This window comes from Abramis brama (genome assembly GCF_963993115.1).
Source record: "Abramis brama genome assembly, chromosome: 10".
Taxonomy (NCBI): Eukaryota; Metazoa; Chordata; class Actinopteri; order Cypriniformes; family Leuciscidae; genus Abramis; species Abramis brama.
Window position 1 is genome coordinate 37,165,199 of NC_139972.1, and position 24,452 is coordinate 37,189,650.

A 24,452-nucleotide genomic window follows, 5' to 3' on the forward strand; every position below is an offset into this window, starting at 1 on the left:
TCCAGAACATATTTCTGGCCAAAGAGTCCTCGATCTTGGGCTTTCTATACATACTCATAGACTCCTTCTGATGCTTCATAAGCCATATAGATTTCTATATCTGACCTTTTGAACTTATTTGTGGTCAAAGTGTCCTCAAAATTTTTCAAACTATATAAAGTTATAGACTCCTTTTGATGATAAATCAGCTATACAGAGGTCCCCTTTTGAACTCCTGAAGATATTTCTGGCCAAAGAGTCCTTGATCTTGGGCTTTCTATACATACTCATAGACTCCTTCTGATGCTTCATAAGCCATATAGATGTCCATATCTGACCTTTTGAACTTATTTGTGGTCAAAGTGTCCTAAAAAAAATTCAAACTATATAAAGTTATAGACTCCTTTTGATGATAAATCAGCTATACAGAGGTCCCCTTTTGACCTCCTGAACATGTTTCTGGCCAAAGAGTCCTCAATATTGGGCTTTCTATACATACTCATAGATTCCTTCTGATGCTTCATAAGCCATATAGATGTCCATATCTGACATTTTGAACTTATTTGTGGTCAAAGTGTCCTAACATTTTTTCAAACTATATAAAGTTATATACTCCTTTTGATGATAAATCAGCTATACAGAGGGCCCCTTTTGACCTACTGAACATGTTTCTGGCCAAAGAGTCCTCGTTCTTGGGCTTTCTATACATACTCATAGACTCCTCCTGGTTTTTCATAAGCCATATAGATTTCCATATCTGACATTTTGAACTTATTTGTGGTCAAAGTGTCGTAAAAAACATTCAAACTATATAAAGTTACAGACTCCTTTTGATGATAAATCAGCTATACAGAGGTCCCCTTTTGACCTCCTGAACATGTTTCTGGCCAAAGAGTCCTCGATCTTGGGCTTTCTATACATACTCATAGACTCCTTCTGGTGCTTCATAAGCCATATAGATTTCCATATCTGACATTTTGAACTTATTTGTGGTCAAAGTGTCGTAAAAAACATTCAAACTATATAAAGTTATAGACTCCTTTTGATGATAAATCAGCTATACAGAGGTCCCCTTTTGACCTCCTGAACATATTTCTGGCCAAAGAGTCCTCAATCTTGGGCTTTCTATACATACTCATAGACTCCTTCTGATGCTTCATAAGCCATATAGATGTCCATTTCTGACCTTTTGAACTTATTTGTGGTCAAACTGTCCTAACATTTTTTCAAACTATAGAAAGTTTTAGACTCCTTTTGATGATGTCAGCTATTCAGAGGTCCCCTGTTGACCTCCAGAACATATTTCTGGCCAAAGAGTCCTCGATCTTGGGCTTTCTATACATACTCATAGACTCTTTCTGATGCTTCATAAGCCATATAGATGTCCATATCTGACCTTTTGAACTTATTTGTGGTCAAAGTGTCCTAACATTTTTTCAAACTATAGAAAGTTTTAGACTCCTTTTGATGATGTCAGCTATTCAGAGGTCCCCTTTTGACCTCCAGAACATATTTCTGGCCAAAGAGTCCTCGATCTTGGGCTTTCTATACATACTCATAGACTCTTTCTGATGCTTCATAAGCCATATAGATGTCCATATCTGACCTTTTGAACTTATTTGTGGTCAAAGTGTCCTAACATTTTTTCAAACTATAGAAAGTTTTAGACTCCTTTTGATGATGTCAGCTATTCAGAGGTCCCCTTTTGACCTCCAGAACATATTTCTGGCCAAAGAGTCCTCGATCTTGGGCTTTCTATACATACTCATAGACTCCTTCTGATGCTTCATAAGCCATATAGATTTCTATATCTGACCTTTTGAACTTATTTGTGGTCAAAGTGTCCTCAAAATTTTTCAAACTATATAAAGTTATAGACTCCTTTTGATGATAAATCAGCTATACAGAGGTCCCCTTTTGACCTCCTGAACATGTTTCTGGCCAAAGAGTCCTCAATATTGGGCTTTCTATACATACTCATAGATTCCTTCTGATGCTTCATAAGCCATATAGATGTCCATATCTGACCTTTTGAACTTATTTGTGGTCAAAGTGTCCTAACATTTTTTCAAACTATATAAAGTTATAGACTCCTTTTGATGATAAATCAGCTATACAGAGGGCCCCTTTTGACCTACTGAACATATTTCTGGCCAAAGAGTCCTCGTTCTTGGGCTTTCTATACATACTCATAGACTCCTCCTGGTGCTTCATAAGCCATATAGATTTCCATATCTGACATTTTGAACTTATTTGTGGTCAAAGTGTCCTAAAATAAAATCAAACTATATAAAGTTATAGACTGCTATTGATGATAAGTCAGCTATACAGAGGTCCCCTTTTGACCTCCTGAACATATTTCTGGCCAAAGAGTCCTCGATCTTGGGCTTTCTATACATACTCATAGACTCCTTCTGATGCTTCATAAGCCATATAGATGTCCATATTTGACCTTTTGAACTTATTTCCATTTATACTCGTTGACATTTATACTCGTTGACTTTTTCTGATGTTACGTCAGCCATACAGAAGTCCATATTTGACCCAAGGAACATATTTTTGGCCAAAGAGTCCTCGATCTTGGGCTTTCTATACATACTCATAGACTCCTCCTGATGCTTCATAAGCCATATAGATGTCCATATCTGACCTTTTGAACTTATTTGTGGTCAAAGTGTCCTCAAAATTTTTCAAACTATAGAAAGTTATAGACTCCTTTTGATGATAAATCAGCTATACAGAGGGCCCCTTTTGACCTCATGAACATATTTCTGGTCAAAGAGTCCTCGATATTGGGCTTTCTATACATACTCATAGACTCCTTCTGATGCTTCATAAGCCATATAGATGTCCATATCTGACCTTTTGAACTTATTTGTGGTCAAACTGTCCTAACATTTTTTCAAACTATAGAAAGTTATAGACTCCTTTTGATGATAAATCAGCTATACAGAGGTCCCCTTTTGACCTCCTGAACATATTTCTGGTCAAAGAGTCCTCGATCTTGGGCTTTCTATACATACTCATAGACTCCTTCTGGTGCTTCATAAGCCATATAGATTTCCATATCTGACATTTTGAACTTATTTGTGGTCAAAGTGTCGTAAAAAACATTCAAACTATATAAAGTTACAGACTCCTTTTGATGATAAGTCAGCTATACAGAGGTCCCCTTTTGACCTCCTGAACATGTTTCTGGCCAAAGAGTCCTCGATCTTGGGCTTTCTATACATACTCATAGACTCCTTCTGGTGCTTCATAAGCCATATAGATTTCCATATCTGACATTTTGAACTTATTTGTGGTCAAAGTGTCGTAAAAAACATTCAAACTATATAAAGTTATAGACTCCTTTTGATGATAAATCAGCTATACAGAGGTCCCCTTTTGACCTCCTGAACATATTTCTGGCCAAAGAGTCCTCAATCTTGGGCTTTCTATACATACTCATAGACTCCTTCTGATGCTTCATAAGCCATATAGATGTCCATTTCTGACCTTTTGAACTTATTTGTGGTCAAACTGTCCTAACATTTTTTCAAACTATAGAAAGTTATAGACTCCTTTTGATTATAAATCAGCTATACAGAGGGCCCCTTTTGACCTCCTGAACATATTTCTGGCCAAAGAGTCCTCGATCTTGGGCTTTCTATACATACTCATAGACTCCTTCTGGTGCTTCATAAGCCATATAGATTTCCATATCTGACATTTTGAACTTATTTGTGGTCAAAGTTTCCTAAAATAAATTCAAACTATAGAAAGTTTTAGACTCCTTTTGATGATGTCAGCTATTCAGAGGTCCCCTTTTGACCTCCAGAACATATTTCTGGCCAAAGAGTCCTCGATCTTGGGCTTTCTATACATACTCATAGACTCTTTCTGATGCTTCATAAGCCATATAGATGTCCATATCTGACCTTTTGAACTTATTTGTGGTCAAAGTGTCCTAACATTTTTTCAAACTATAGAAAGTTTTAGACTCCTTTTGATGATGTCAGCTATTCAGAGGTCCCCTTTTGACCTCCAGAACATATTTCTGGCCAAAGAGTCCTCGATCTTGGGCTTTCTATACATACTCATAGACTCCTTCTGATGCTTCATAAGCCATATAGATTTCTATATCTGACCTTTTGAACTTATTTGTGGTCAAAGTGTCCTCAAAATTTTTCAAACTATAGAAAGTTATAGACTCCTTTTGATGATAAATCAGCTATACAGAGGTCCCCTTTTGACCTACTGAACATATTTCTGGCCAAAGAGTCCTCGTTCTTGGGCTTTCTATACATACTCATAGACTCCTCCTGGTGCTTCATAAGCCATATAGATTTCCATATCTGACATTTTGAACTTATTTGTGGTCAAAGTGTCGTAAAAAACATTCAAACTATATAAAGTTACAGACTCCTTTTGATGATAAGTCAGCTATACAGAGGTCCCCTTTTGACCTCCTGAACATGTTTCTGGCCAAAGAGTCCTCGATCTTGGGCTTTCTATACATACTCATAGACTCCTTCTGGTGCTTCATAAGCCATATAGATTTCCATATCTGACATTTTGAACTTATTTGTGGTCAAAGTGTCGTAAAAAACATTCAAACTATATAAAGTTATAGACTCCTTTTGATGATAAATCAGCTATACAGAGGTCCCCTTTTGACCTCCTAAACATATTTCTGGTCAGAGTCCTCGATCTTGGGCTTTCTATACATACTCATAGACTCCTTCTGGTGCTTCATAAGCCATATAGATTTCCATATCTGACATTTTGAACTCATTTGTGGTCAAAGTGTCCTAAAAAACATTCAAACTATATAAAGTTATAGACTCCTTTTGATGATAAGTCAGCTATACAGAGGTCCCCTTTTGACCTCCAGAACATATTTCTGGCCAAAGAGTCCTCGATCTTGGGCTTTCTATACATACTCATAGACTCCTTCTGATGCTTCATAAGCCATATAGATGTCCATATCTGACCTTTTGAACTTATTTGTGGTCAAACTGTCCTAACATTTTTCAAACTATAGAAAGTTATAGACTCCTTTTGATGATAAATCAGCTATACAGAGGTCCACTTTTGACCTCCTAAACATATTTCTGGTCAAAGAGTCCTCGATCTTGGGCTTTCTATACATACTCATAGACTCCTTCTGGTGCTTCATAAGCCATATAGATGTCCATATCTGACCTTTTGAACTTATTTGTGGTCAAAGTGTCCTCAAAATTTTTTCAAACTATATAAAGTTATAGACTCCTTTTGATGATAAATCAGCTATACAGAGGGCCCCTTTTGACCCACTGAGCATATTTCTGGCCAAAGAGTCCTCGATCTTGGACTTTCTATACATACTCATGGACTCCTTCTGATGCTTCATAAGCCATATAGATGTCCATATCTGACCTTTTGAACTTATTTGTGGTCAAAGTGTCCTCAAAATTTTTCAAACTATAGAAAGTTATAGACTCCTTTTGATGATAAATCAGCTATACAGAGGGCCCCTTTTGACCTCATGAACATAATTCTGGCCAAAGAGTCCTCGATCGTGGGCTTTCTATACATACTCATAGACTCCTTCTGATGCTTCATAAGCCATATAGATGTCCATATCTGACCTTTTGAACTTATTTGTGGTCAAAGTGTCCTAACATTTTCTCAAACTATAGAAAGTTATAGACTCCTTTTGATGATAAATCAGCTATACAGAGGGCCCCTTTTGACCTTCTGAACATATTTCTGGCCAAAGAGTCCTAGATCTTATGCTTTCTATACATACTCATAGACTCCTTCTGATGCTTCATAAGCCATATAGATGTCCATATCTGACCTTTTGAACTTATTTGTGGTCAAACTGTCCTAACATTTTTTCAAACTATAGAAAGTTATAGACTCCTTTTGATGATAAATCAGCTATACAGAGGTCCCCTTTTGACCTCCTGAACATATTTCTGGTCAAAGAGTCCTCGATATTGGGCTTTCTATACATACTCATAGACTCCTTCTGGTGCTTCATAAGCCATATAGATTTCCATATCTGACATTTTGAACTCATTTGTGGTCAAAGTGTCCTAAAAAACATTCAAACTATATAAAGTTATAGACTCCTTTTGATGATGTCAGCTATACAGCGGTCCCCTTTTGACCTCCTGAACATGTTTCTGGCCAAAGAGTCCTCGATCTTGGGCTTTCTATACATACTCATAGAATCCTTCTCATGCTTCATAAGCCATATAGATGTCCATATCTGACCTTTTGAACTTATTTGTGGTCAAAGTGTCCTCAAAATTTTTTCAAACTATATAAAGTTATAGACTCCTTTTGATGATAAATCAGCTATACAGAGGGCCCCTTTTGACCTACTGAACATATTTCTGGCCAAAGAGTCCTCGATCTTGGGCTTTCTATACATACTCATAGACTCCTTCTGATGCTTCATAAGCCATATAGATGTATATATCTGACCTTTTGGACTTATTTGTGGTCAAAGTGTCCTAACATTTTTTCAAACTATATAAAGTTATAGACTCCTTTTGATGATAAATCAGCTATACAGAGGGCCCCTTTTGACCTACTGAACATATTTTTGTTACTCATAGTCCAACTCCTTGTGATGCTTCATAAGCCATACAGATGTCCATATCTGTCCTTTTGAACTTATTTCTGGTCAAAGTGTCCTCAAAATTTTTCAAACTATATAAAGTTATAGTCTCCTTCTGATGATAAATCAGCTATACAGAGGTCCCCTTTTGACCTACTGAACATATTTCTGGCCAAAGAGTCCTAAAAGATTACACTATACATTCAGACTGATATCCTCGGATGTTATATCATCCTGACAAAAGTCCATATTTGACCTACCAAATTTTTTTCTGGCCAAGGAGTGAGTACTCGAAACTTGACCTTTCCATATATACTTGTTGACTCTTTCTGATATTACGTCAGACATACAGAATTACATATTTGACCCAAGGAACATATTTCTTGCCAAAGAGTCCTCGATCTTGGGCTTTCTATACATACTCATAGACTCCTTCTGATGCTTCATAAGCCATATTGATGTCCATATCTGACCTTTTGAACTTATTTCTTGCTTAAAGTGTCCTCAAAATTTTTCAAACTATATAAAGTTATAGACTCCTTCTGATAAAAAAGAGTCCTCAATCTTGAACTTTGCATTCTCACTCCTAGACTCCTTCTGATGGTTCATACGCCACATATAGAATTCCATATTTGACCTATTGAACTTATTTCTGGTCAAATGGTCCTCAAAGGGTTTCTTATTATGTTAATTCAGCCATACAGAGGTTCCTATTTGAACTACTGAACACATTTTTGGCCAAAGAGTCTTTGAACATTAACTTTCTCTGCTTATTGACGTCTCTTATTGACATTAGCCATACAAAAGTCCATATTTAACCTACTAACATATTTATGGTCAAAGAGTCCCTGATCTTGACCTTTCTGTACATGCTCATTGACAGCTTCCGATGTTTCATCAGCCTGAAAGATGTCCATACTTGACTTGACTTGTTAATTTATGTATCTTCTATCCGATCTGCTATCCAATGTATTTGAACAGTAGTTAAAATTTTATATTTTGAACATTTTTCTAGACATGAGACCTTGAACTTTAAATTTCTAGACTAATTGCTCTTACAATCCTTCTGATGTTTCATCAGCCATACAGCATAGTTCAAATTTGACCTATTGAACATTTCTATAACCAAAGTGTCCTCGATCTTGATCGTTCTATACATAATCATAGGCTTGTTCTGATGTTTCATCATTGAGACAGAAGTTAATTATTGACCTACTGAACATTCTGGCAAAAGAATCATCAAAGTTTAACTTACTGTTCCTTCTCCTAGACTATTTTTGATTTTACATCCACCATACAATAGTCCATATTTGACCAAGAGAACATATTTCTGGCCAAAAGAGTCGTCAAAAGGTATGTTTATATGCATTCTCATCGACTACTTTTGATGTTAAATCAACCATATTGTTAGTCCAAATTTGACCCATTGAACATATATCTGGCCAAAGAGACCTAGAACTTTAATAATCTATACATAATTACTATCTCCTTCTGATTTTTCATCACCCAGGCTATTATCCATATTTGACAATTGAACATATTTCTGGCTGGAAGAGTCCTTGATCTTTCTATACATACTCATAGACGCTTTCAGATAGTACTTCAGCCAAACAATGATCCATAATTGACTACTAAACTCATTTCTGAGCGATGGGTTTATAATCTTGATTTCTCTATACATTGACTCCTTCTGATGTTACAATAGCAAAACATTATTGGATTGTATTGTATCAATATGACCTATTAAACCTATTTCTGACCAATGAGTCTATGAACATTTTTCAATACATACTCAATGACTCCTGATTTTACAACAGCAATATAGTATTTCAAAATTTGATCAATTGAACATATTTCTGGCCAAAGAGACCTTGATCTTATTCTTTCTATACATACTCCTTCTGATGTTTCATCAGCCAGATAATTGTCCACAATTGACCTACTGAACATTTTTCTGCCCGAAGAGTCTATGAACTTGAACTTTCTATACATAATCATTTACTTCTGATGTTTCTTCAGCCATACAGAAGTCCAGATTTGACACGTTGAACATATTTCTGACCAAAGAGTCTTTGATCTTGAACTTTCTATTCATAATTATAGACTCTTTCAGAAAGTACATCGGACAGACAATTGTCCATATTAATTATTAAACATATTTCTGGCCAACAAGTCCATGAACTTGAACATTCTGTACATGCTAATTGAGTCCTTTTAGTGTTTCATCAGCCAGACATTAGTCCATAATTGACCTACTGAACATATTGCTGCCCGAATAGTCTTGAACTTGAACTTTCTATATAGGCTCATTGACTCCTTCTGATGTTTCACAAGCAGACAATAGTCCATAATTGACCCTCTGAACATATTTATAGTAAAAGAGTCCTCTGTCTTGAACTTTCTATAGATTCTCAGTGACTCCATACAGATAATTGACCGTCTTTGAACTTGAACTTTCTATTCATAATCTTCTTCCTCAATCTTCATTGACTTCTGATTCATCAGCCAGACAGCAGTCCATATTTGACCCACTAAACATATTTCTGACAAAAGAGTCCTCGATCTTGAACCTTTTAAACATACTCATAGACTCTTTCTGGTGTTTCATCAGCCATGCAGTAGTTCTGATTTGACATAATGAACATATTTCTGACCGAAGAGTCCTCGATCTTGAACTTTCTATTCATACTTATAGACTCTTTCAGATAGTACATCGGCCAGACAATTGTAGATATTGACTATTGAAGTAAAAGAGTTCTCGATCTTGAACTTTCTATACATTCTCAGTGATGCCTTATTTTGTTTCTTTAGCCATACAGAAGTCCAGATTTGACATGTTGAACATATTTCTGACTTGAAAATTTTGTACATGCTAATTGACTCCTTTTAGTGTTTCATCAGCCAGACAGTAGTCAATAATGGACCTACTGAAAATATTTCTGGTAAAAGAGTCCTCGATTTTGAACTTTCTATACATTCTCAGTGACGCCTTATTTTGTTTCTTTAGCCATAAAGTAGTTCAGATTTAACATGTTGAACATATTTCTGACTGAAGAGTCCTTGATCTTGAACTTTCTATTCACACTTATAGACTCCTTCAGATCGGCCAGACAACTGTCCATAATGACATTTTTTTTTTTTTTCTGGCCAACGAGTCTATGTACTTGAACTTTCTATACATGCTCATTGACTCCTTTTAGTGCTTCATCAGCCAGAGAGTACTCCATAATTTACCTACTGAAAATATTTCTGGTAAAAGAGTCCTCGATTTTGAACTTTCTTTACAAGCTCATTGACTCCTTCTGATGTTTCATCAGCCAGACAATTGTTCATAACTGACCTACTGAACATATTTCTAGTAAAAGAGTCCTCGATCTTGAACATTCTATACATGCTCATTGACTCCTTATGCTGTTTCTTTCTATACATACTCGTTTACTCCATCTGATGTTACATCAGCCATAAAGAAGTCCATAATTGACCCAAGGGACATATTTGTGGCCAATCTTGAACTTTCTATACATACTCATAGTCTCCTTCTGATTCTTCATAAGCCATATTTATGTCCATATTTATGACCTATTATTATTTCTGGTCAAAGATTCCTCAAAAGTTTTTAAACTATGTAAAATTATAGACTCCATCTGATGATAAATCAGACCAAAAGAGGTCAAATTTTGACTCTTGAGTCAATATGTATAGAGAGTTAATGTTCAATGATTCTTTGGCCAAAAATATATTCAGAGGGTCACATACCTGTTAAAGTGATGTATCATCAGAAGAAGTCTATGAGTATTTAGTAAGTTAACTTGTGAGGACCTTTTTGCCAAAAATATTTTCAATTCGCCAGATATGGAAATCTATATAGCTAATGAAGAATCAGAAAGAGTCAATGAGTATATATAGAATGGTCAAGTTTAGACTCTTTGACCAGAAAAAATTTCAGTATGTCAAATATGGACTTTTGTCATGATGATATAACATCCGAAGATATCAATCTGAGTGTATAGTGTTAATCTTTAAGGACTCTTTGGCCAGTAATATTTTCGGTAGGTCAAATATGGACTACTGCCTGCCTGGTTTGGCATTGCAAGAAGTCAGTCTATATTGTATAGTGAGTTAATGTTCACGGACTCTGGCCAGAAATATTTTCAGTAGGTCAAAAATAGACTACTGGCTGGTTAATATAACATCACAAGAAGTCAATCTGTAGTATAGCAAGATAATGTTCAAGAACTCTTTGGCCAGAAATATGTTCAGAAGGTCAAAAGGTGACCTTTGTATAGCTGATTTATTATTAGAAGGAGACTATAACTTTATATAGTTTGAAAAATTTTGAGGACACTTTGACCAGAAATAAGTTCAAAAGGTCAGATATGGACCTCTATATGTCTTATGAAGCATCAGAAGGAGTCTATGAGTATGTATAGAAAGCCCAAGATCGAGGACTCTTTGGCAAGAAATATGTTCCTTGGGTCAAATATGGAATTCTGTATGTCTGACGTAACATCAGAAAGAGTCAACAAGTATATATGGAAAGGTCAAGTTTCGAGTACTCACTCCTTGGCCAGAAAAAAATTTGGTAGGTCAAATATGGACTTTTGTCAGGATGATATAACATCCGAAGATATCAGTCTGAATGTATAGTGTTAATCTTTTAGGACTCTTTGGCCAGAAATATGTTCAGTAGGTCAAAAGGGGACCTCTGTATAGCTGATTTATCATCAGAAGGAGTCTATAACTTTATATAGTTTAAAAACTTTTGATGACCAGAAATAAGTTCTAAAGGTCAGATATGGACATCTATATGGCTTATGTAACATTAGAAGGAGTCTATGAGTATGTATAGAAAGGTCAAGATCGAGAACTCTCTAGCCATAAATATATTCCTTGGGTCAAATATGGACTTCTGTATGGCTGATTTAACATCAGAAGGAGTCTTTCTATACATACATACTCATGATATGGACATCTATATGGCTTATGAAGCATCAGAAGGAATCTATGAGTATGTATAGAAAGCCCAAGATCAAGGACTCTTTGGCCAGAAACATGTTCAGAAGGTCAAAAGGGGACCTCTGTATAGCTGACTTATCATCAAAAGGAGTCTATAACTTTATATAGTTTGAATTTTTTTTAGGACTCTTTGACCACAAATAAGTTCAAAAGATCAGATATGGACATCTATATGGCTTATGAAGCATCAGAAGGAGTCTATGAGTATGTATAGAAAGCCCAAGATCAAGGACTCTTTGGCCAGAAATATGTTCTGGAGGTCAAAAGGGGACCTCTGTATAGCTGACATCATCAAAAGGAGTCTATAACTTTCTATAGTTTGAAAAATTTTAGGACACTTTGACCACAAATAAGTTCAAAATGTCAGATATGGAAATCTATATGGCTTATGAAGCATCAGAAGAAGTCTATGAGTATGTATAGAAAGCCCAAGATTGAGGACTCTTTGGCCAGAAATATGTTCAGTAGGTCAAAAGGGGCCCTCTGTATAGCTGATTTATCATCAAAAGGAGTCTATAACTTTATATAGATTGAAAAAATGTTAGGACACTTTGACCACAAATAAGTTCAAAAGGTCAGATATGGACATCTATATGGCTTATGAAGCATCAGAAGGAATCTATGAGTATGTATAGAAAGCATAAGATCGAGGACTCTTTGGCCAGAAACGTTCAGAAGGTCAAAAGGGGACCTCTGTATAGCTGACTTATCATCAAAAGGAGTCTATAACTTTATATAGTGTGAAATAGTTTGAAAAATTTTAGGACACTTTGACCACAAATAAGTTCAAAATGTCAGATATGGACATCTATATGGCTTATGAAGCATCAGAAGGAGTCTATGAGTATGTATAGAAAGCCCAAGATCGAGGACTATTTGGCCAGAAATATGTTCAGGAGGTCAAAAGGGGACCTCTGTATGGCTGATTTATCATCAAAAGGAGTCTATAACTTTATATAGTTTGAAAAAATGTAAGGACACTTTGACCACAAATAAGTTCAAAAGGTCAGATATGGACATCTATATGGCTTATGAAGCATCAGAAGGAGTCTATGAGTATGTATAGAAAGCCCAAGATCGAGGACTCTTTGGCCAGAAATATGTTCAGGAGGTCAAAAGGGGACCTCTGTATAGCTGATTTATCATCAAAAGGAGTCTATAAGTTTCTATAGTTTGAAAACTTTTGAGGACACTTTGACCACAAATAAGTTCAAAAGGTCAGATATGGATATCTATATGGCTTATGAAGCATCAGAAGGAGTCTATGAGTATGTATAGAAAGCCCAAGATCGAGGACTCTTTGGCCAGAAATATGTTCAGTATGTCAAAAGGGGACCTCTGTATAGCTGATTTATCATCAAAAGGAGTCTATAACTTTATATAGTTTCAATTGTTTTTAGGACACTTTGACCACAAATAAGTTCAAAATGTCAGATATGGAAATTTATATGGCTTATGAAGCATCAGAAGGAGTCTATGAGTATGTATAGAAAGCACAAGATCGAGGACTATTTGGCCAGAAATATGTTCAGGAGGTCAAAAGGGGACCTCTGTATGGCTGATTTATCATCAAAAGGAGTCTATAACTTTATATAGTTTGAAAAAATGTAAGGACACTTTGACCACAAATAAGTTCAAAAGGTCAGATATGGACATCTATATGGCTTATGAGGCATCAGAAGGAGTCTATGAGTATGTATAGAAAGCATAAGATCGAGGACTCTTTGGCCAGAAATATGTTCTGGAGGTCAAAAGGGATAGCTGTATAGCTGTATAGCTGATTTATCATCAAAAGGAGTCTATAACTTTATATAGTTTGAATTTTTTTTTAGGACACTTTGACCACAAATAAGTTCAAAATGACAGATATGGAAATCTATATGGCTTATGAAGCACCAGAAGGAGTCTATGAGTATGTATAGAAAGCCCAAGGTCAAGGACTTTTTGGCCAGAAATATGTTCAGTAGGTCAAAAGGGGCCCTCTGTATAGCTGATTTATCATCAAAAGGAGTCTATAAGTTTCTATAGTTTGAAAACTTTTGAGGACACTTTGACCACAAATAAGTTCAAAAGGTCAGATATGGACATCTATATGGCTTATGAAGCATCAGAAGGAGTCTATGAGTATGTATAGAAAGCCCAAGATCGAGGACTCTTTGGCCAGAAATATGTTCAGGAGGTCAAAAGGGGACCTCTGTATAGCTGATTTATCATCAAAAGGAGTCTATAACTTTCTATAGTTTGAAACATATTGAGGACACTTTGACCACAAATAAGTTCAAAAGGACAGATATGGACATCTATATGGCTTATGAAGCATCAGAAGGAGTCTATGAGTATGTATAGAAAGCCCAAGATCGAGGACTCTTTGGCCAGAAATATGTTCATGAGGTCAAAAGGGGACCTCTGTATAGCTGATTTATCATCAAAAGGAGTCTATAACTTTCTATAGTTTGAAAAGTTTTGAGGACACTTTGACCACAAATAAGTTCAAAAGGTCAGATATGGACATCTATATGGCTTATGAAGCATCAGAAGGAGTCTATGAGTATGTATAGAAAGCCCAAGATCGAGGAATCTTTGGCCGGAAATATGTTCAGGAGGTCAAAAGGGGACCTCTGTATAGCTGATTTATCATCAAAGGGAGTCTATAACTTTCTATAGTTTGAAAAAATGTTAGGACAGTTTGACCACAAATAAGTTCAAAAGGTCAGATATGGACATCTATATGGCTTATGAAGCATCAGAAGGAGTCTATGAGTATGTATAGAAAGCATAAGATCTAGGACTCTTTGGCAAGAAATATGTTCAGAAGGTCAAAAGGGGCCCTCTGTATAGCTGATTTATCATCAAAAGGAGTCTATAACTTTCTATAGTTTGAGAAAATGTTAGGACACTTTGACCACAAATAAGTTCAAAAGGTCAGATATGGACATCTATATGGCTTATGAAGCATCATAAGGAGTCTATGGGCCCTATCTTGCACCCAGCGCAATTGACTTTGTACACCGACGCATGTATCATTCCTATTTTGCACCCGCGCAAAGCGCGTTTTTCCCTCCACAGAAGCACGTCGCTAAACTAGGGAATGAACTTGCGCTCATTGGGCGGTTCAGCGCAAAAAAGGAGGCGTGTTCCGGCGCAAACGTTCCTTCATGCTATTTTGCAGGTTTAGAAAACAATTGCGCCACTAACCAGGAAAAAATAGTTTAAAGTCAGTGGCGCGTTGCGAATGTTATTCATATGCTATTTTAAGGGCGCATGCTTGGCCATAATCAATGAAGCGTGTGCACAACGCGCATACACTTTGATTCTCTCATCTACACAGAAGCAGCAGTTTTCATTTTTGCAAATCATACATTATTACGATAGATAGATAGATAGATAGATAGATAGATAGATAGATAGATAGATAGATAGATAGGTAGACAATTTATTATAAAAGCATACATCTAGCTTACACATTTACCCAAATTATCATACGCCTTTTTAACCGAAGTTAATTTGGGTGGGTTTCTCCATCCCCAACCTCCCTGACGAGAGCGTTGCTCTCCTCGGCTGTGAACCGCTCCTGGCGCGCGCCTGGCAAATCCGCCGTTATAATAGGAATCCGCTTTAGAACAAACGCGCCTGCTCTTAAAGGGAATGTGAGATGACGCTCTGATTGGTTTATTTCACGTTACGCCCAAACCACACCTATGAATAATGAAGCTGCTTCAGACCAACCCATTTTAGATTTGCGCCTGGCGCAAGAGTCATTTATCCCGCCGGGAAACTAGCAACAGCGCCAAGACCCGCCCACAAAGTTACTTGCGCTTTGCGCTTTGACACTTGCGTTTCAGATCGTTAAAATAGGGCCCTATGAGTATGTATAGAAAGCCCACGATCGAGGACTCTTTGGCCAGAATTATGTTCATGAGGTCAAAAGGGGCCCTCTGTATAGCTGATTTATCATCAAAAGGAGTCTATAACTTTCTATAGTTTGAAAAATTTTGAGGACACTTTGACCACAAATAAGTTCAAAAGGTCAGATATGGACATCTATATGGCTTATGAAGCATCAGAAGGAGTCTATGAGTATGTATAGAAAGCCCAAGATCGAGGACTCTTTGGCCGGAAATATGCTCAGTAGGTCAAAAGGGGCCCTCTGTATAGCTGATTTATCATCAAAAGGAGTCTATAACTTTCTATAGTTTGAAAAAATTTTGAGGACACTTTGACCACAAATAAGTTCAAAAGGTCAGATATGGACATCTATATGGCTTATGAAGCATCAGAAGGAGTCTATGAGTATGTATAGAAAGCCCAAGATCGAGGAATCTTTGGCCGGAAATATGTTCAGGAGGTCAAAAGGGGCCCTCTGTATAGCTGATTTATCATCAAAAGGAGTCCATAACTTTCTATAGTTTGAGAAAATGTTAGGACACTTTGACCACAAATAAGTTCAAAAGGTCAGATATGGACATCTATATGGCTTATGAAGCATCAGAAGGAGTCTATGAGTATGTAGAGAAAGCCCACGATCGAGGACTCTTTGGCCAGAATTATGTTCATGAGGTCAAAAGGGGCCGTCTGTATAGCTGATTTATCATGAAAAGAAGTCTATAACTTTCTGTAGTTTGAAAAATTTTGAGGACACTTTGACCACAAATAAGTTCAAAAGGTCAGATATGGACATCTATATGGCTTATGAAGCATCAGAAGGAATCTATGAGTATGTATAGAAAGCATAAGATCGAGGACTCTTTGGCCAGAAACGTTCAGAAGGTCAAAAGGGGACCTCTGTATAGCTGACTTATCATCAAAAGGAGTCTATAACTTTATATAGTGTGAAATAGTTTGAAAAATTTTAGGACACTTTGACCACAAATAAGTTCAAAATGTCAGATATGGACATCTATATGGCTTATGAAGCATCAGAAGGAGTCTATGAGTATGTATAGAAAGCCCAAGATCGAGGACTCTTTGGCCAGAAATATGTTCATGAGGTCAAAAGGGGCCCTCTGTATAGCTGATTTATCTTTAAAAGGAGTCTATAACTTTATATAGTTTGAAAAATTTTAGGACACTTTGACCACAAATAAGTTCAAAATGTCAGATATGGACATCTATATGGCTTATGAAGCATCAGAAGGAGTCTATGAGTATGTATAGAAAGCCCAAGATCGAGGACTCTTTGGCCAGAAATATGTTCAGAAGGTCAAAGGGGACCTCTGTATAGCTGATTTATCATCAAAAGGAGTCTATAACTTTCTATAGTTTGAAAAATTTTGAGGACACTTTGACCACAAATAAGTTCAAAAGGTCAGATATGGAAATCTATATGGCTTATTATGAAGCATCAGAAGGAGTCTATGAGTATGTATAGAAAGCCCAAGATCGAGGACTCTGTGGCCAGACTTATGTTCATGAGGTCAAAAGGTGCCCTCTGTATAGCTGATTTATCATCAAAAGGAGTCTATAACTTTCTATAGTTTGAAAAATTTTGAGGACACTTTGACCACAAATAAGTTCAAAAGGTCAGATATGGACATCTATATGGCTTATGAAGCATCAGAAGGAGTCTATGAGTATGTATAGAAAGCCCACGATCGAGGACTCTGTGGCCAGAGTTATGTTCAGGAGGTCAAAAGGGGACCTCTGTATAGCTGATTTATCTTTAAAAGGAGTCTAAAACTTTATATAGTTTGAAAATTTTTGGGACACTTTGACCACAAATAAGTTCAAAATGTCAGATATGGACATCTATATGGCTTATGAAGCATCAGAAGGAGTCTATGAGTATGTATAGAAAGCCCAAGATCGAGGACTCTTTGGCCAGAAATATGTTCAGTAGGTCAAAAGGGGACCTCTGTATAGCTGATTTATCATCAAAGGGAGTCTATAACTTTCTATAGTTTGAAACATATTGAGGACACTTTGACCACAAATAAGTTCAAAAGGACAGATATGGACATCTATATGGCTTATGAAGCATCAGAAGGAGTCTATGAGTATGTATAGAAAGCCCAAGATCGAGGACTCTTTGGCCAGAAATATGTTCAGAAGGTCAAAAGGGGACCTCTGTATAGCTGATTTATCATCAAAAGGAGTCTATAACTTTCTATAGTTTGAAAAGTTTTGAGGACACTTTGACCACAAATAAGTTCAAAAGGTCAGATATGGACATCTATATGGCTTATGAAGCATCAGAAGGAGTCTATGAGTATGTATAGAAAGCCCAAGATCGAGGAATCTTTGGCCGGAAATATGTTCAGGAGGTCAAAAGGGGACCTCTGTATAGCTGATTTATCATTAAAGGGAGTCTATAACTTTCTATAGTTTGAACAATTTTGAGGACACTTTGACCACAAATAAGTTCAAAAGGTCAGATATGGACATCTATATGGCTTATGAAGCATCAGAAGGAGTCTATGAGTATGTATAGAAAACGCAAGATCGAGGACTCTTTGGCCAGAAATATGTTCAGTAGGTCAAAAGGGGCCCTCTGTATAGCTGATTTATCTTTAAAAGGAGTCTATAACTTTATATAGTTTGAAAAATTTTAGGACACGTTGACCACAAATAAGTTCAAAATGTCAGATATGGAAATATATATGGCTTATGAAGCATCAGAAGGAGTCTATGAGTATGTATAGAAAGCCCAAGATCGAGGACTCTTTGGCCAGAAATATGTTCAGAAGGTCAAAAGGGGACCTCTGTATAGCTGATTTATCATCAAAAGGAGTCTATAACTTTCTATAGTTTGAAAAATTTTGAGGACACTTTGACCACAAATAAGTTCAAAAGGTCAGATATGGACATCTATATGGCTTATGAAGCATCAGAAGGAGTCTATGAGTATGTATAGAAAGCCCAAGATCGAGGAATCTTTGGCCGGAAATATGTTCAGGAGGTCAAAAGGGGACCTCTGTATAGCTGATTTATCATCAAAGGGAGTCTATAACTTTCTATAGTTTGAACAATTTTGAGGACACTTTGACCACAAATAAGTTCAAAAGGTCAGATATGGACATCTATATGGCTTATGAAGCATCAGAAGGAGTCTATGAGTATGTATAGAAAACGCAAGATCGAGGACTCTTTGGCCAGAAATATGTTCAGTAGGTCAAAAGGGGCCCTCTGTATAGCTGATTTATCTTTAAAAGGAGTCTATAACTTTATATAGTTTGAAAAATTTTAGGACACGTTGACCACAAATAAGTTCAAAATGTCAGATATGGAAATATATATGGCTTATGAAGCATCAGAAGGAGTCTATGAGTATGTATAGAAAGCCCAAGATCGAGGACTCTTTGGCCAGAAATATGTTCAGAAGGTCAAAAGGGGACCTCTGTATAGCTGATTTATCATCAAAAGGAGTCTATAACTTTCTATAGTTTGAAAAATTTTGAGGACACTTTGACCACAAATAAGTTCAAAAGGTCAGATATGGAAATCTATATGGCTTATTATGAAGCATCAGAAGGAGTCTATGAGTATGTATAGAAAGCCCAAGATCGAGGACTCTTTGGCCAGAAACATGTTCAGGAGGTCAAAAGGGGACCTCTTTATAGCTGATTTATCATCAAAAGGAGTCTATAACTTTTTATAGTTTAAAATATTTTGAGGACACTTTGACCACAAATAAGTTCAAAAGGTCAGATATGGACATCTATATGGCTTATGAAGCATCAGAAGGAGTCTATGAGTATGTATAGAAAGCCCAAGATCGAGGACTCTTTGGCCAGAAATATGTTCAGTAGGTCAAAAGTGGCCCTCTGTATAGCTGATTTATCATCAAAAGGAGTCTATAACTTTATATAGTTTGAAAAAATTTTGAGGACACTTTGACCACAAATAAGTTCAAAAGGTCAGATATGGACATCTATATGGCTTATGAAGCATCAGAAGGATTCTATGAGTATGTATAGAAAGCCCAAGATCGAGGACTCTTTGGCCAGAAACATGTTCAGGAGGTCAAAAGGGGACCTCTGTATAGCTGACTTATCATCAAAAGGAGTCTATAACTTTATATAGTTTGAATGTTTTTTAGGACACTTTGACCACAAATGAGTTCAAAATGTCAGATATGGACATCTATATGGCTTATGAAGCATCAGAAGGAGTCTATGAGTATGTATAGAAAGCATAAGATCTAGGACTCTGTGGCCAGAAATATGTTCAGAAGGTCAAAAGGGGCCCTCTGTATAGCTGATTTATCATCAAAAGGAGTCTATAACTTTCTATAGTTTGAGAAAATGTTAGGACACTTTGACCACAAATAAGTTCAAAAGGTCAGATATGGACATCTATATGGCTTATGAAGCATCAGAAGGAGTCTATGAGTATGTATAGAAAGCATAAGATCGAGGACTCTTTGGCCAGAATTATGTTCATGAGGTCAAAAGGGGCCGTCTGTATAGCTGACTTATCATCAAAAGGAGTCTATAACTTTATATAGTTTGAATGTTTTTTAGGACACTTTGACCACAAATGAGTTCAAAATGTCAGATATGGAAATCTATATGGCATATGAAGCACCAGAAGGAGTCTATGAGTATTTATAGAAAGCCCAATATCGAGGACTCTTTGACCAGAAATATGTTCAGGAGGTCAAAAGGGGCCCTCTGTATAGCTGATTTATCATCAAAAGGAGTCTATAACTTTCTATAGTTTGAAAAAATGTTAGGACAGTTTGACCACAAATAAGTTCAAAAGGTCAGATATGGACATCTATATGGCTTATGAAGCATCAGAAGGAGTCTATGAGTATGTATAGAAAGCATAAGATCTAGGACTCTTTGGCCAGAAATATGTTCAGAAGGTCAAAAGGGGCCCTCTGTATAGCTGATTTATCATCAAAAGGAGTCTATAACTTTCTATAGTTTGAAAAAATTTTGAGGACACTTTGACCACAAATAAGTTCAAAAGGTCAGACATGGACATCTATATGGCTTATGAAGCATCAGAAGGAGTCTATGAGTATGTATAGAAAGCCTAAGATCGAGGAATCTTTGGCCGGAAATATGTTCAGGAGGTCAAAAGGGGACCTCTGTATAGCTGATTTATCATCAAAAGGAGTCTATAACTTTCTATAGTTTGAAAAACATGTTAGGACAGTTTGACCACAAATAAGTTCAAAAGGTCAGATATGGACATCTATATGGCTTATGAAGCATCAGAAGGAGTCTATGAGTATGTATAGAAAGCATAAGATCTAGGACTCTTTGGCCTGAAATATGTTCAGGAGGTCAAAAGGGGACCTCTGTATAGCTGATTTATCATCAAAAGGAGTCTATAACTTTCTATAGTTTGAAAAATTTTGAGGACACTTTGACCACAAATAAGTTCAAAAGGTCAGATATGGAAATCTATATGGCTTATTATGAAGCATCAGAAGGAGTCTATGAGTATGTATAGAAAGCCCAAGATCGAGGACTCTTTGGCCAGAAACATGTTCAGGAGGTCAAAAGGGGACCTCTTTATAGCTGATTTATCATCAAAAGGAGTCTATAACTTTTTATAGTTTAAAATATTTTGAGGACACTTTGACCACAAATAAGTTCAAAAGGTCAGATATGGACATCTATATGGCTTATGAAGCATCAGAAGGAGTCTATGAGTATGTATAGAAAGCATAAGATCTAGGACTCTTTGGCCAGAAATATGTTCAGAAGGTCAAAAGGGGCCCTCTGTATAGCTGATTTATCATCAAAAGGAGTCTATAACTTTCTATAGTTTGAGAAAATGTTAGGACACTTTGACCACAAATAAGTTCAAAAGGTCAGATATGGACATCTATATGGCTTATGAAGCATCAGAAGGAGTCTATGAGTATGTATAGAAAGCCCACGATCGAGGACTCTTTGGCCAGAATTATGTTCATGAGGTCAAAAGGGGCCGTCTGTATAGCTGACTTATCATCAAAAGGAGTCTATAACTTTATATAGTTTGAATGTTTTTTAGGACACTTTGACCACAAATGAGTTCAAAATGTCAGATATGGAAATCTATATGGCATATGAAGCACCAGAAGGAGTCTATGAGTATTTATAGAAAGCCCAATATCGAGGACTCTTTGACCAGAAATATGTTCAGGAGGTCAAAAGGGGACCTCTGTATAGCTGATTTATCATCAAAAGGAGTCTATAACTTTCTATAGTTTGAAAAAATGTTAGGACAGTTTGACCACAAATAAGTTCAAAAGGTCAGATATGGACATCTATATGGCTTATGAAGCATCAGAAGGAGTCTATGAGTATGTATAGAAAGCATAAGATCTAGGACTCTTTGGCCAGAAATATGTTCAGAAGGTCAAAAGGGGCCCTCTGTATAGCTGATTTATCATCAAAAGGAGTCTATAACTTTCTATAGTTTGAAAAAATTTTGAGGACACTTTGACCACAAATAAGTTCAAAAGGTCAGACATGGACATCTATATGGCTTATGAAGCATCAGAAGGAGTCTATGAGTATGTATAGAAAGCCTAAGATCGAGGAATCTTTGGCCGGAAATATGTTCAGGAGGTCAAAAGGGGACCTCTGTATAGCTGATTTATCATCAAAAGGAGTCTATAACTTTCTATAGTTTGAAAAACATGTTAGGACAGTTTGACCACAAATAAGTTCAAAAGGTCAGATATGGACATCTATATGGCTTATGAAGCATCAGAAGGAGTCTATGAGTATGTATAGAAAGCATAAGATCTAGGACTCTTTGGCCTGAAATATGTTCAGGAGGTCAAAAGGGGACCTCTGTATAGCTGATTTATCATCAAAAGGAGTCTATAACTTTCTATAGTTTGAAAAAATGTTGAGGACACTTTGACCACAAATAAGTTCAAAAGGTCAGATATGGACATCTATATGGCTTATGAAGCATCAGAAGGAGTCTATGAGTATGTATAGAAAGCCTAAGATCGAGGAATCTTTGGCCGGAAATATGTTCAGGAGGTCAAAAGGGGACCTCTGTATAGCTGATTTATCATCAAAAGGAGTCTATAACTTTCTATAGTTTGAAAAATTTTGAGGACACTTTGACCACAAATAAGTTCAAAAGGTCAGATATGTAAATCTATATGGCTTATTATGAAGCATCAGAAGGAGTCTATGAGTATGTATAGAAAGCCCAAGATCGAGGACTCTTTGGCCAGAAACATGTTCAGGAGATCAAAAGGGGACCTCTTTATAGCTGATTTATCATCAAAAGGAGTCTATAACTTTTTATAGTTTAAAAAATTTTGAGGACAGTTTGACCACAAATAAGTTCAAAAGGTCAGATATGGACATCTATATGGCTTATGAAGCATCAGAAGGAGTCTATGAGTATGTATAGAAAGCCCAAGATTGAGGACTCTTTGACCAGAAATATGTTCAGGAGGTCAAAAGGGGACCTCTGTATAGCTGATTTATCATCAAAAGGAGTCTATAACTTTCTATAGTTTGAAAAAATTTTGAGGACACTTTGACCACAAATAAGTTCAAAAGGTCAGATATGGACATCTATATGGCTTATGAAGCACCAGAAGGAGTCTATGAGTATGTATAGAAAGCCCAATATCGAGGACTCTTTGACCAGAAATATGTTTAGGAGGTCAAAAGGGGACCTCTGTATAGCTGATTTATCATCAAAAGGAGTCTATAACTGTCTCTAGTTTGAAAAAATGTTAGGACTGTTTGACCACAAATAAGTTCAAAAGGTCAGATATGGACATCTATATGGCTTATGAAGCATCAGAAGGAGTCTATGAGTATGTATAGAAAGCCCAAGATCGAGGACTCTTTGGCCAGAAACATGTTCAGGAGGTCAAAAGGGGACCTCTGTATAGCTGACTTATCATCAAAAGGAGTCTATAACTTTATATAGTTTGAATGTTTTTTAGGACACTTTGACCACAAATGAGTTCAAAATGTCAGATATGGAAATCTATATAGCATATGAAGCACCAGAAGGAGTCTGAGTATGTATAGAAAGCCCAAGATCGAGGACTCTTTGGCCGGAAACATGTTCAGGAGGTCAAAAGGGGACCTCTGTATAGCTGACTTATCATCAAAAGGAGTCTATAACTTTATATAGTTTGAATGTTTTTTAGGACACTTTGACCACAAATGAGTTCAAAATGTCAGATATGGAAATCTATATGGCATATGAAGCACCAGAAGGAGTCTGAGTATGTATAGAAAGCCCAATATCGAGGACTCTTTGACCAGAAATATGTTCAGGAGGTCAAAAGGGGACCTCTGTATAGCTGATTTATCATCAAAAGGAGTCTATAACTTTCTATAGTTTGAAAAAATGTTAGGACAGTTTGACCACAAATAAGTTCAAAAGGTCAGATATGGACATCTATATATGGCTTATGAAGCATCAGAAGGAGTCTATGAGTATGTATAGAAAGCATAAGATCTAGGACTCTTTGGCCAGAAATATGTTCAGAAGGTCAAAAGGGGCCCTCTGTATAGCTGATTTATCATCAAAAGGAGTCTATAACTTTCTATAGTTTGAAAAAATTTTGAGGACACTTTGACCACAAATAAGTTCAAAAGGTCAGACATGGACATCTATATGGCTTATGAAGCATCAGAAGGAGTCTATGAGTATGTATAGAAAGCCTAAGATCGAGGACTCTTTGGCCGGAAATATGTTCAGGAGGTCAAAAGGGGACCTCTGTATAGCTGATTTATCATCAAAAGGAGTCTATAACTTTCTATAGTTTGAAAAACATGTTAGGACAGTTTGACCACAAATAAGTTCAAAAGGTCAGATATGGACATCTATATGGCTTATGAAGCATCAGAAGGAGTCTATGAGTATGTATAGAAAGCATAAGATCTAGGACTCTTTGGCCTGAAATATGTTCAGGAGGTCAAAAGGGGACCTC